General features: G+C 45.1%; 1 long non-coding RNA gene across 1 annotated transcript; it reads left to right on the top strand.

Moving 5' to 3' along the window:
* Positions 1-271: 271 nt before the first annotated feature.
* On the top strand, positions 272-8,911 carry LOC129658836 (uncharacterized). The gene is made up of 3 exons (XR_008717525.1): positions 272-392; positions 4,031-4,174; positions 8,668-8,911. It is a non-coding gene; the product is annotated as an uncharacterized LOC129658836 (long non-coding RNA).
* The last annotated feature ends 2,372 nt before the right edge of the window (positions 8,912-11,283 follow it).

The raw sequence follows: 11,283 nt of genomic DNA, 5'->3' as shown, positions 1-11,283 counted from the left end.
TACCCACTCTTGTTTAGATTTGCTTCCTATATAGGTCATTAGAGAGTATTGAGTAGAGTTCCCTATGCTACACACTATGTTGTATTATAATTTTTATAAAACCTTATCTCTCACTATGTGACTGGATGAGGCTAGGAGGATGTATTATGTCTTTGGTCTACAGGTTTACAATGCCTGGTTCATATTTGTTGCACTAAACTGTTTACATCCATTTCCTTTCATTCCCAAGTCAAGTCCATTATGTTAAGAAGCTGTTTTTCTCTCTCTTAGTAGAAAGGGAATCAAAAGCTGGAAAACAGAGACTATCTTCCATTGGGTGAATGATCAGGAAAATGGAGAGCTGGAGTTGGAATGTCATGTTTTTATACTTCAGCATTTGCTTCTCCTGGGCAGTAAGTACTGCACAATAGAGCCATTCTCAAGGATGAAAATGTTCTACAGCTGAGATGTTCTATAGCTGCAATGAGGCTGCCATGTGTGGCTCATGAGTGTCTGACCACTGTGGCTAAGGAAGTCCATTCAGTTTTACTAATGGAAACTGAAATAGCCACAGTTGGCTGTGGGCTGCCACACTGGACAGTACAGGCATAGTGGGCAGACCCAGCACTTTCCTCTTTCATCCTCAATTATGCTTACTAGACGAGCAGTTCTCAACCTGGGTTTTTAGATTATTTCCAGAAAAAGGGAATTCCACAAAAGTTTCCAATCAGTAATTTTGCCAAAGAGGAAAATGTCTCAAATAGAAATCCAAGACTGAATCTAAAAGAACAGTGGGTAAAAGAAAATAGTAAAAATGATCAAATGAAAAGTATTTTCTCAAAACAAAAAGCTCTCTGACTTTGAAATTCTTTATTCCTATATGACTTCTCTAGTAAATAGACATAAATATTATATATATAAATGCATATATAATATGTAGTTGTATGATATATTATTTATTAACATATATTTTTGATGTTATATATATTATGAAATCTATAGTCCCTTGGACTGCAAGGAGATCCAACCAGTCCATTCTGAAGGAGATCAGCCCTGGGATTTCTTTGGAAGGAATGATCCTAAAGCTGAAACTCTAGTACTTTGGCCACTTCATGTGAAGAGTTGACTTATTGGAAAACACTCTGATGCTGGGAGGGATTGGGGCAGGAGGAGAAGGGGACGACAGAGGATGAGATGGCTGGATGGCATCACTGACTCAATGGATGTGAGTCTGAGTGAACTCCAGGAGGTGATGGACAGGGAGGCCTGGCGTGCTGTGATTCATGGGGTCACAAAGAGTCAGACACGACTGAGTGACTGAACTGAACTGAACTAATACATAATTTAAAAATATGTATCTTAGTCTGCTCTTCCTGCCATAACAAAAATACTATAGACCACATGGCATAAAGAGAAAAAAATATTTATCATGGTTCTAGGGCCTGGAACTTGAAGACCTTGGTTTCTGCAGATTCCATGTCTGATGAGAACCTGCTTCCTGGTTCATAGATGGCTGTCTTCTCATTGTGTTCAGCTCTCTAGGGTCTCTTTTATAAGGGACCCCTTATAAACCCTATCATAAGGGCTTCATCATGATGACCTAATCAACTCTCAGGGGCCCCATTTCCAAATACCATCACCTTAGAGTTAGAGTTAGAATTTCAATATATGAATTTTAGGGGGAATCAAACATTCTATAATGATATCTACCTATCTATCTATCTAACCATATATGTATGTTACTGGGGTTTCCCTGATGGCTCAGATGGTAAGGAATCTGCCTGCAATACAGGACACCCAGGTTCTATCCCTGGGTTGGAAAGATCCCCTGGAAAAGAAAATGGCAATCCACTGTAGCATTCTTGCCTGGAGAATTCCATAGCCTGAGAAGCCTGGCAGGCTACAGTCCTTGGTGATGCACCGAGTCGGAAATGGCTGAGCAACTAACACACACACATCTATATTACTGAATTCATAAACTGACCTGCCAGGAGGGAAAATCTCCAATTCAGGGATCATACACATTGAGGATAAGTTACAGCCTCAGTAGTAGTGGCCAAGTCATTCTCACCCTATGTTGAAGACATCAGCAGGAGCACCTAAGTCCTGCCCAGTTCACCTGGCTCTTTTTTAATGAAGGGCCATGTGTTGGTTTGCTTGAGCCACCATAACAGCAGAACTGACTGGCTTAGGCAGAAGAAATGTGCTGTCCTGGAGACCAGCTTTCTGGATCAAGGTGCTGGCAGAGTTGGTTGGACAGGCAGGACCTGTCCCATGCCTGTCCCTCAGCTGCTGGTGGTTTGCTGGCGATCTTTGGCCTCCCTTGGCTAACATCTGCCTTCACATCCACATGTTTCTTCAAGTGCACATCATTGTGTGTCCACGTCCCCCCACCCCTGCCCCCAGCTTTAAAAAAATTATTTTTTTGGCTATGCTGGGTCTTAGTTGCAGCATGTGGGATCTTCGTTGCAGCATATGGAATCATTAGTTCTGGATGAGCTCTAGTTCCCTGACCAGGGATGGAAACCAACACCCCCCCCCCACCCCCCCACCCCATGCACGTTTCGAGCACAGAATCTTAGTAATTGGACCACCAAGGAAATCCCATCATTTCCCCTTTTTACAAGGACATTAGTCATATTGATTAAAATCTACCTTAAAGACCTTATCTTAACTTGACTACATCTGGAAAGACTTCATTTCCAAATGAGATACGGGGGGTTGGGATGCCAACATCTTTTGAGGGGACACAGTGAACCCCAAACCAGACCACATAGCTGATATGGAGAACAGGTGGGAATAGACATTACTCTCCCCTGCCAACCTTGCCCTTTATTCACTCCAGAAGGTTTGGTACAGGGCAAGGCTAGGAGGAGACAGAGTCACCATCATCTAGGGTGTCTGTGTCTGTGTCTTCCTTCCCCGGCAGGCATAGGCTCTCTGTATGTCACATACATCTATCTTTGGCCAAAGTTGAGTCCTGGGAAAAACTGACTATGTTCATGATGGGAAATCAGAGGAGAATGGGGAAGGTCTGGTCAGTCTCTGAGTGGAGTGTCTGAATCTGTGACCTCAGGGCTGCTCCTGTTTGGCCAGAGCGGAAGCTGGGGTGAAGGTGGGGAGGGAAAGCCTGCCTGGATTGCATTTCCTGCTCACTGTCTCCTGGTCTGCTTCAACATGAAGCCTGCCAATGTGTTCCTTCTCTGGGTCTCCTGAGATAACCCGGTTATCATACCAGATGTTACATTTTTCTTCTGAAAAGTCACATCAGATGAATTTATTTCTTGCGAGAGTCTTTTTTTTTAAGAAAAGTTGTTTATTTTTGAGTGTGCTGGGTCTTTGTTGCTGTGTGTGGGCCTTCTGTATTTACAGTGAATGGAGGCTACTCTCTAGTTGCAGTGCTTGGGCTCCTCACTGCAGTGGCTTCTCTTGTAAGCCCTGGCTCTAGAGCATGCAGCTCAGTAACTGCAGCTCTCTGGCTTAGTCGCCTCATGGAATGTGGAATCTTCCCAGACCAGGGTTCAAACCCGTTTCCTCTGCACTGGCAGGTGGATTCTTAACCACTAGACCACCAGGAAAGTCCCCAGCTGAAAGTCTTGATGGGATTCAGAGGGAGGGAGAGGGGTGGAAGTCAGGAGCAGAGCTGGTCGAGGCATCCTGAGTGGGCAGGGTTCAGTCCCAGAGGACAGAATTGCCCCTTCTCTGGCCAGCACGCAAACAAGAATCAGGCACCTTTCCTGAGAACAGGTACAGCCCCCTGGAATCTATGGATCCATGCCAGTGAGCAAGATGAGGCTGTATTTACCCTCACGTCCCCACCCAAGCCACGCTCAAATAAGAGGCAAAACCTCCAGACCTGAGTCATCCGTGGAGGCAAATTATAAACTTCTAAGCGTGTGGCTTCTCAGAGATACCACACTCCCCTCGTATAATGAGCCTGAAGTTTGTGGTGAAGAATGACTTAAGAACAAATGAACTCACTGTCTCAAAGGAGAATTTTTATCATGATCAATTGCTCTCTGACTGACAGGGCTGTTATTTCTTTCAACAGGAGAAAGAGCTAAAATACAGAGAGAAACACTAGAAATAAATATGGCCAGCATAATGGCAAGGTTTTGTATTGCCAAAGTGAAAAGTGCAAGTTCCTGGGTAAAAAACCTCATCCACTCCTTCTCCCCATATTGCAAGTTCTTGGGTAAGAAACCTCATCCACTCTTTCTTCCCATATTACAGTGACTTTGTTATCCAAGTCAATTCAAAAGACAGAAACTGTATCTTGGAAGCAGGAACTTGGCTGGGCTGAGCTGTGTGGACGGTGACCATGGATGAAATACTGTCCGTGCAACAGAGAAACTCACAGTTGAATTAGGAAGACACTGGTTACAGAGCATTAGGATTTTATGTGACAAGTCTTCCTGTAGAAATGGGCTTATATTGCTTCTTGCACACAAAGAGAGGACCAATTGATTCTCTCTGCAGGAGTCCCAGAATTGGTGACATTTGAGTTCAATGCGTGTGGAAATTGATACCTAGAGGAGAGAAAATGGTGAGCTATCAGAGACAGCATAGATGGGAGTGGGGTATGTTGAGGTCAGTTAGTGACCAGTGACTTGCCCTGGTTAAGATGAGGGTGCAGGTGTGGGGGCTGGAACAACCGCCTGGAGCTGTCACAGAGCTGTCTATGCTAGGGAGAGGAAATACCACATACAGTATTTAAGTAGTCAGACAGAAAATTCTGGCAGCAGTGTTAAAGATGCATTTGGAGGACACAGGATGCCAAGAGATTCAGTATCAGATTGTTGCAGAAACCCAGGTGAGGGATACAGACAGGACTTTGAGGGATGGTCTCAACTTCGTTCTGGTTTGTAGAAATAGGAGGAAGTTCACCAAGTTTCCATTTTTAAATGTTTGCCCTACTGTTAATTTCACATTGTTACTAGTAAAATTCTTAGAGGCAGCAGCAGAAGGCACATCGCAGATGGTAGAGTTATTTTTCACAGCTTTTATGGCAGATAACAATATACTTGACATTTTTCTCATTAGATGTGAGCTTTGCTGTATGATTAAACATGCTCAGCATCTGTGGTCTAAAACTGCAAATGTGAAAAGCAGCCATGCAAATGTTTCAGTCAATAAATATGCAGAGACAGTCAACACGGAACAACTCCTTCGCATGCTCTCTTCAAGGAAGGGATGAGTTGACATCCACAACAGTCTTGGCAATGGCTTTGCCTTCCTATTTGGGAGAACAAGGGAGGTGCAGTTCCAGACTGCTAATTACCCCCTGGGAGTCCAAGAGAAGTGAGCAGTTTCCATTAGGAGATCTCAAGGCTGAGGGCCAGCAGAGCCAGGGAAGGGAGTGAGGTTTTTACTGTGGCATTAGGGAATTTCCAGAGGGAGAAACCGAAGGGTAGAATTTCACTCGGCAATCCAGACATAAGGGAATGTGTGTAAGGTCAGTTGACAAGTCTAGGGACCAGCAGGCAGTAAATGTGCCTGTCTTCTTGCTGGAGGCAAGTCTCATCTGTGTGTGTGTGTGTGTGTGTGTGTGTGTGTGCACGCGTGTGCATGCCTACAACCTGTACTCCTGCTGTAGAAGATAAAGATCCATGAGCAACAACTCTCTTTTCATAGATTGTAGAGGATGGAGGACTCTTCTCTGCTTCACTGCTCTGACCCATTGGTGGTAGCCACCCAAAGACAAATCAAGAACACTTTTTATGCTTGAATCAACTGAATGGCTGGGGGTGACAAATCAACTAGTAATATCTACCGTGGGTACAGATCAACTAGTAATGTCTGTCGTGGGTTACAGATCAACTAGTAATGTCTGCCATGGGTACAGCTCAACTAGTAATGTCTGCTGTGGGTACAGAAGAAGGTAGTGGCACCGTTGCTGCTTGTATACCATTCTGACTGTGTGAACACAGAAAATGTGGGAGTACAGGTTCTAACAGATTGAAGGATATCTAAACGTCAGTGCCAGGAAGAGTGAAAGAGAATACCTCCCATAGAAAGATTCTGCCAAAACCTTGGAATAAGGACAGGCTTTTCACCATGCTTCTGGGTCAGCGTGTTGCAGAGAAGACATGCTGTAGTGTGTTTAACGCGCAGTGATGAGAGGATGGAATGGAACCTGAGTAGAATCCTGATGATGGAGGAGAGGGGCGAAGAAGCTGATGGACGGAGGCAACAGAGGTGGAGACCACAGGGCCAGAACAGCAGAGAGAATGTTCACAACCTCATTCACAAATACTACTGTGTTTCTGAGTCATGTTATCATGATTTTTAATCTCCTTTGGGGTGTTAGAGCCAAAATGTTGTTTAGAAACCCAAAGGAGCCAGTGTCAATCATTTTTACGGTGGCTGTACTAGTCTGCTAGGACTGCCCAACATAGCATTTAAACCGCTTAAACATCATTTATTCGGACTGCCCAACAAAGCACTTTAATGGCATAAACATCATTTATTCTCTCATAGCTGTGGAAGCCGGAAGTCCAAGATCAAGGTTTTGGCAAGGCTGGCTCCTCCTGAGGCTTCCCTCCTTGGCTGGAATGGTCATCCTCACCCTGAGTCCTCTCATGGTCTTTCCTCTGTGCTATGTCTCAGGGTCTTCTTCCTATAAGGAAGGCAGTCCTATTCAATTAGGGCCCACCCCACTAAATTGGTTTTAATTTAATTACCTCCTTAAAGATCCTATTTCCAAATGTAGTCACATTCTGAGTTACTGGGGGCTAGCATTTCAGCATGTAAATTTGGGGGACACAACTTAGTTCCTAATCATGATCTCAAGATCCTTGTGGATATTGTGACGTTCCATCTCCTAGTGCTTATTCAGAGTGCACAAGTCATCATGGTTCCAGGTCATCTCCCAGTCTAGGAGTTCAGACCCTAGACCTGACTTCTCCAGTCAAGTCTCTGTTGCTGGAAGAATGTGTCTCCTGTCACGTCAACTGCTGACATTGTGATGGATACATATGTTGTCCTGACCTTCAGTTAATGCTTCCTGTAGGAAGGGGTGGGGATGATGGAATTCCTGTTCTTTCCTACACCTTCACATGAAACTTTGAGCATCTCAAAGAGAAGGAGTGGGATCTCCCAAACAGGGTGGGCATTAAAGGCAAAGCAAGCATGACCCTCCAACCCAACTGCACTCATTCACCTCTGTCACTCCCACCTGGCCCCAGGTAATCCAGCAAGAGGAAGGTCTAGCTTTTGCTCCTGAACTTGGCTCATCCCTCCTGAGTAGAAGAGTGGTGAACCTGAAAATCTTCAGAGCACATTTTTAATGGCTTCAAGTTTCTGCTTATGCATGGCTCCACCTTTAACTCCCTTGTGGTTAGCTCCCCCAAGGTGGGGCTTAATTTAGCCTGGAACCAAATGTGTAATATCGAATTTGTCAGCTCCTGAGGTCTCGGCTGGAGATGGAATCTTGAAGGCTCTGCCCTCTGAGCTGCCTCTCCAGGAGCAGTGTACTTTTCTTTTCATAATCAGGTTGATTATTTGCCACTGCTTTTTGTTTTTGTTTTTGTTTTCTCCCAGATCAGTGCGACTGTAGGAGGAAGAGAGAGGGAAAGGGTAGAAATTTCCCACTAAAGCCCACCCCAGCTTTCCAGCCATTTTGTATCTTACAGATTGTTGTGATGTTTAATTAATTAAGTTACATGTATTGAGCACCCAGCTCTTGCCTAGGCTGCCATATGGTAGATGCTCCAGCGTGAGTCCTTTCTCTCTGTCCATGCAGGATGACTTTATTTTGGTGTTCTATAGACCCTGCCCACAGTTTTGTTTGGGGACAGCTCTGCCCAGCATCTGGAGGTTCCAGCTTAGAGGAAGAAGAGGGACTTGACCTTGAAATCCCAGATGTAAGTGATAGGAGAAACTACCTGTTTGTGAGACCCCAGCCCAGGCACTATTCCTGAGGTGTGTGTAGTAGAAAACATGGAGGAAGAGCCAGCAGGTTAGGGAGAACTAGTGCTCATCCATTTTCATGCTTGCTTGCCTGTCATCTCCTCTCTATATGACTCCAGAGTGGTCTTGTTGAAATACGAGTTATAGCATGTCTCCTGTCCATTAGATCTCTGATGGCATTCTTTCACATTGAATTGATGCCAAATGAGTCTTTACAATGGCCTGTGAGTCCCCACCCCCCATCACATCTCCTTGACCTCTCTGACCTTGTCTCTCCCCATTGCTATGTGTCATGAGTGCCAGGCAAGCTCCATGGCTTAGCTCTACTCTTGCTCTTCCCTCATTCTCTGATTTCCCACATAAATGATGGCACACTCTCTCCTTTACTGCCTCTGGGTCTTTTCTCAAATGTTACGTTCTCTATAACCCCTGCTTCCCCATTTCTTGCTTTATATTTAACCACAGCACTTATCACCAGGTAACATACCTGGTAGTTTATTTCTGTGTATTTTTGACTCCTTTTAAAAATATAACCTCTTCTGCCTTAAAGATGAAGATGAAAGTAGAGATATTTTACTTTCTTATTCATCTTTTGTTGCTGCATTGCCAGTCTTTCTAGCACATAGAGCAACCAAAAGTTTTAGAATGAATCAAATAAATCAATGTTTTGGGAGGGAAGAGGATGGCAGTCCCAACCTGCCCTAGTTCATCCAACTGCATTCAAGCCTGTTACATTTACCTGAGCCCCATGCTTGTGTTCATTTGTCTCTTTTGTAGCAAGAAGTTGTTCCCAGGCAAAAATAAGAGGAACTATTTACTTGGAAATTATAATGGTAATCAATATATTGATACCATATCAGGAAACTAACCATTCAGTGTCTACTCATGAGCTAGGGTTGGGAATATATGAAAGGGGTGCAAGACCTGTCAAGATATCCCTGAGTGCACATTTATGGGAAAGAAAATTTGCAAAATTAAAACCAGTGATGTCTTAGAAGCAAGACCTAAAAAGAAAAACCACAGCCTTGTTGATCGACAAGAAATTCTTGGATATAGAGAACCATGAAAATGAAACTACTTGGTGTGACTCTGTTGGAACCAGCTTGGGAGCAGGCAGTCCTCTGGGTGCGGTGTGTGCTGTACATGCCTATGACTGTGTGAAGGACATTTCACAGTGACTTAACCAGTGCATGGGAAAGAGGTCTGGGTCTGCTCTCTTTATCAGCACAAAACCTAGCCTGTCATATACAATTAATATTTATAGGTAAAATATCAAAAACCAGACTTTACCATTTGTGTGAAAAGCTCTCAGTAAACTGTGGATAAAGTTTAAAGTTCCTCAACTTAGTAAAGAATATCTACAAAAAAACCTACCATTAATTCATACTTCATGATGAGCTCAAAGCTTTGTTACTACGACGAGGTTTAAAACACGGGTCTCCCCTTTCACCACTCCTTTTCAGCATTGTATTGGGAACCTAGATAATTCAGTAAGACGAGAAAATATATACATATGGAACAAGATGGTGGAGGAGTAGGTGAACGTGGAGTACATCTGTCTCCAAGGATACATCAGGAATACACCTCAGACGCAGACGTGCATCCAGAACACCAGCTGAGAGTGGACAGGACGACCTGACCAGCGGAAAAGAACGTATAGAACCACGCAAAACTCGGTAGGATGAAGGAACTCGGGGGAAAAACAGGAGTGTTAGTAGGACTGGACCTGCCCTCAGTGGGTGGGAGAACTGAAACAGAGGTCACGTCCCCACATCAGGGCAATTGTCTGAGTCAGAGGAGAAGCATTTAAGGCTGAGAGTGAAACAGCTGATCTGTGGCAGCTTAAATGGAATGGATCAGACAGTCCTTGCCACAGCCATACATATACCGGGCAGGAACGCTGGTCTTCTGGAAGGCGCAGCAGCTGGGAGCTGGAGTTTAGGGATTGTGGAGCAATCCTAGTGCGAGGGCTGCTGTTGACTGTGGAGAGATGGATCGAGGGGATGTGAGGGAGGAGATTGTGGTGGGAAATGCCTGTGGAGGAAAGCCAGGGAGCCATGGAAGCAAGGCGATACTGCTGAGTCACGCATAGGGGCTGGAGCCATCACCATAGCCTCTCTCTCTGCACACACCAGCATTGACAGCCGAACAGTAGAGAGGCTGGCCCATCAAACTCCTGACACACTGAACTACAAAAGGATCCTACCTAGGGTGCCCCTGTAAGTGCCTGATGTGCCGATCTAAAGAGAAGGAACCCAGGCAAGAGAGCCCTCTAAGTGTCTGAACGGACGGAGCTATGGAGAAAGACTGGCCAAAGAGGCCTTCTGATCGCCAGCTACAAGAGGCTCGAGAAAAGACTCTGATGGGGCCATAGCTCCTGCAGCAGAGGTAGTCCATGTCCCTGCACACTTGGTGCCACCAGGGTCCCTGCAAGCCAAGCAGCTGCGCCATCTTCATGCTGAACCATCACTGGGACAGAACTGCCACAGGCTAAAAAAGTCTTGCGTCTATGCATGCAGGGTTGCTTCGGTTGTGTCCAACTCTTTGCGACCCTGTGGACTATGGCCTGCCGGGCTTTTCTATCGGGGGGGTTCTCCAGGCAAGAATACTCGAGCGTATTGGCCAGTACTGGTTGCCATACCCTTCTAGAGCACTATATTTCCTGCTGCCTGAGCTGCCAACTCCCCTGAGTACCTGGTGCTGCCAGAACCCCTGAAACCCACGCAGCTGCACCAGCTCCACACCTGGCCCTCACTGGGGCAGACGCAAGTCCTCCAGGGCAGCCTCGGGAGCAAACCCCAGTGGACGACCCACATGCAGAGGTGGAAACAAAACCACATTGAAACCCAGGGGAAGTGTGGCTAAGAAAGAAGACCCAAAACCTTCCCACTAGCTGTACAAGCTGCAGATTAAATCCACATGATCAACTAAGCAGACTCTGTGTCTATGGAATATATAAAAGGCCATTGAGAGCTCCCACAAAAGAAAACACACTAGTCCTGATACCTGTGGACATTGGAGGCAAGAATATACAGGAGTAGGACCAGGTTAGAATCTGAGGAGCCCCCACAGCATTCCAGAGATCAGTACAGTGTTGGAGGGCATCTTAGGGAGATGACCAGAGACTCCCACCAAGGGAAAGGACTCTGACAGCAGTGACCAGAGAAAAACATTTATTATTCTTATGTTTTAACCTATTGTGTAGATTCTTTTGGATTTTTTTTTTCATTTTTCCACCTCTCTGTTGTAGTTGTTGATTTTATTGGCACCGTGAAATCTAATTAAGCTTATGAGCTTTTTTTTTCCCCCAGTCATATTTTTTTATTGTTATTATAAACTTCTGCCTCTACATTGGGCTTTTGCAGTTCTGCGGAGTTTTCCTTTGTTTATTTG

Source organism: Bubalus kerabau, chromosome 8 (assembly GCF_029407905.1).
Source record: "Bubalus kerabau isolate K-KA32 ecotype Philippines breed swamp buffalo chromosome 8, PCC_UOA_SB_1v2, whole genome shotgun sequence".
NCBI lineage: Eukaryota > Metazoa > Chordata > Mammalia > Artiodactyla > Bovidae > Bubalus > Bubalus kerabau.
This window is presented reverse-complemented; position numbering and strand designations above follow the sequence as displayed.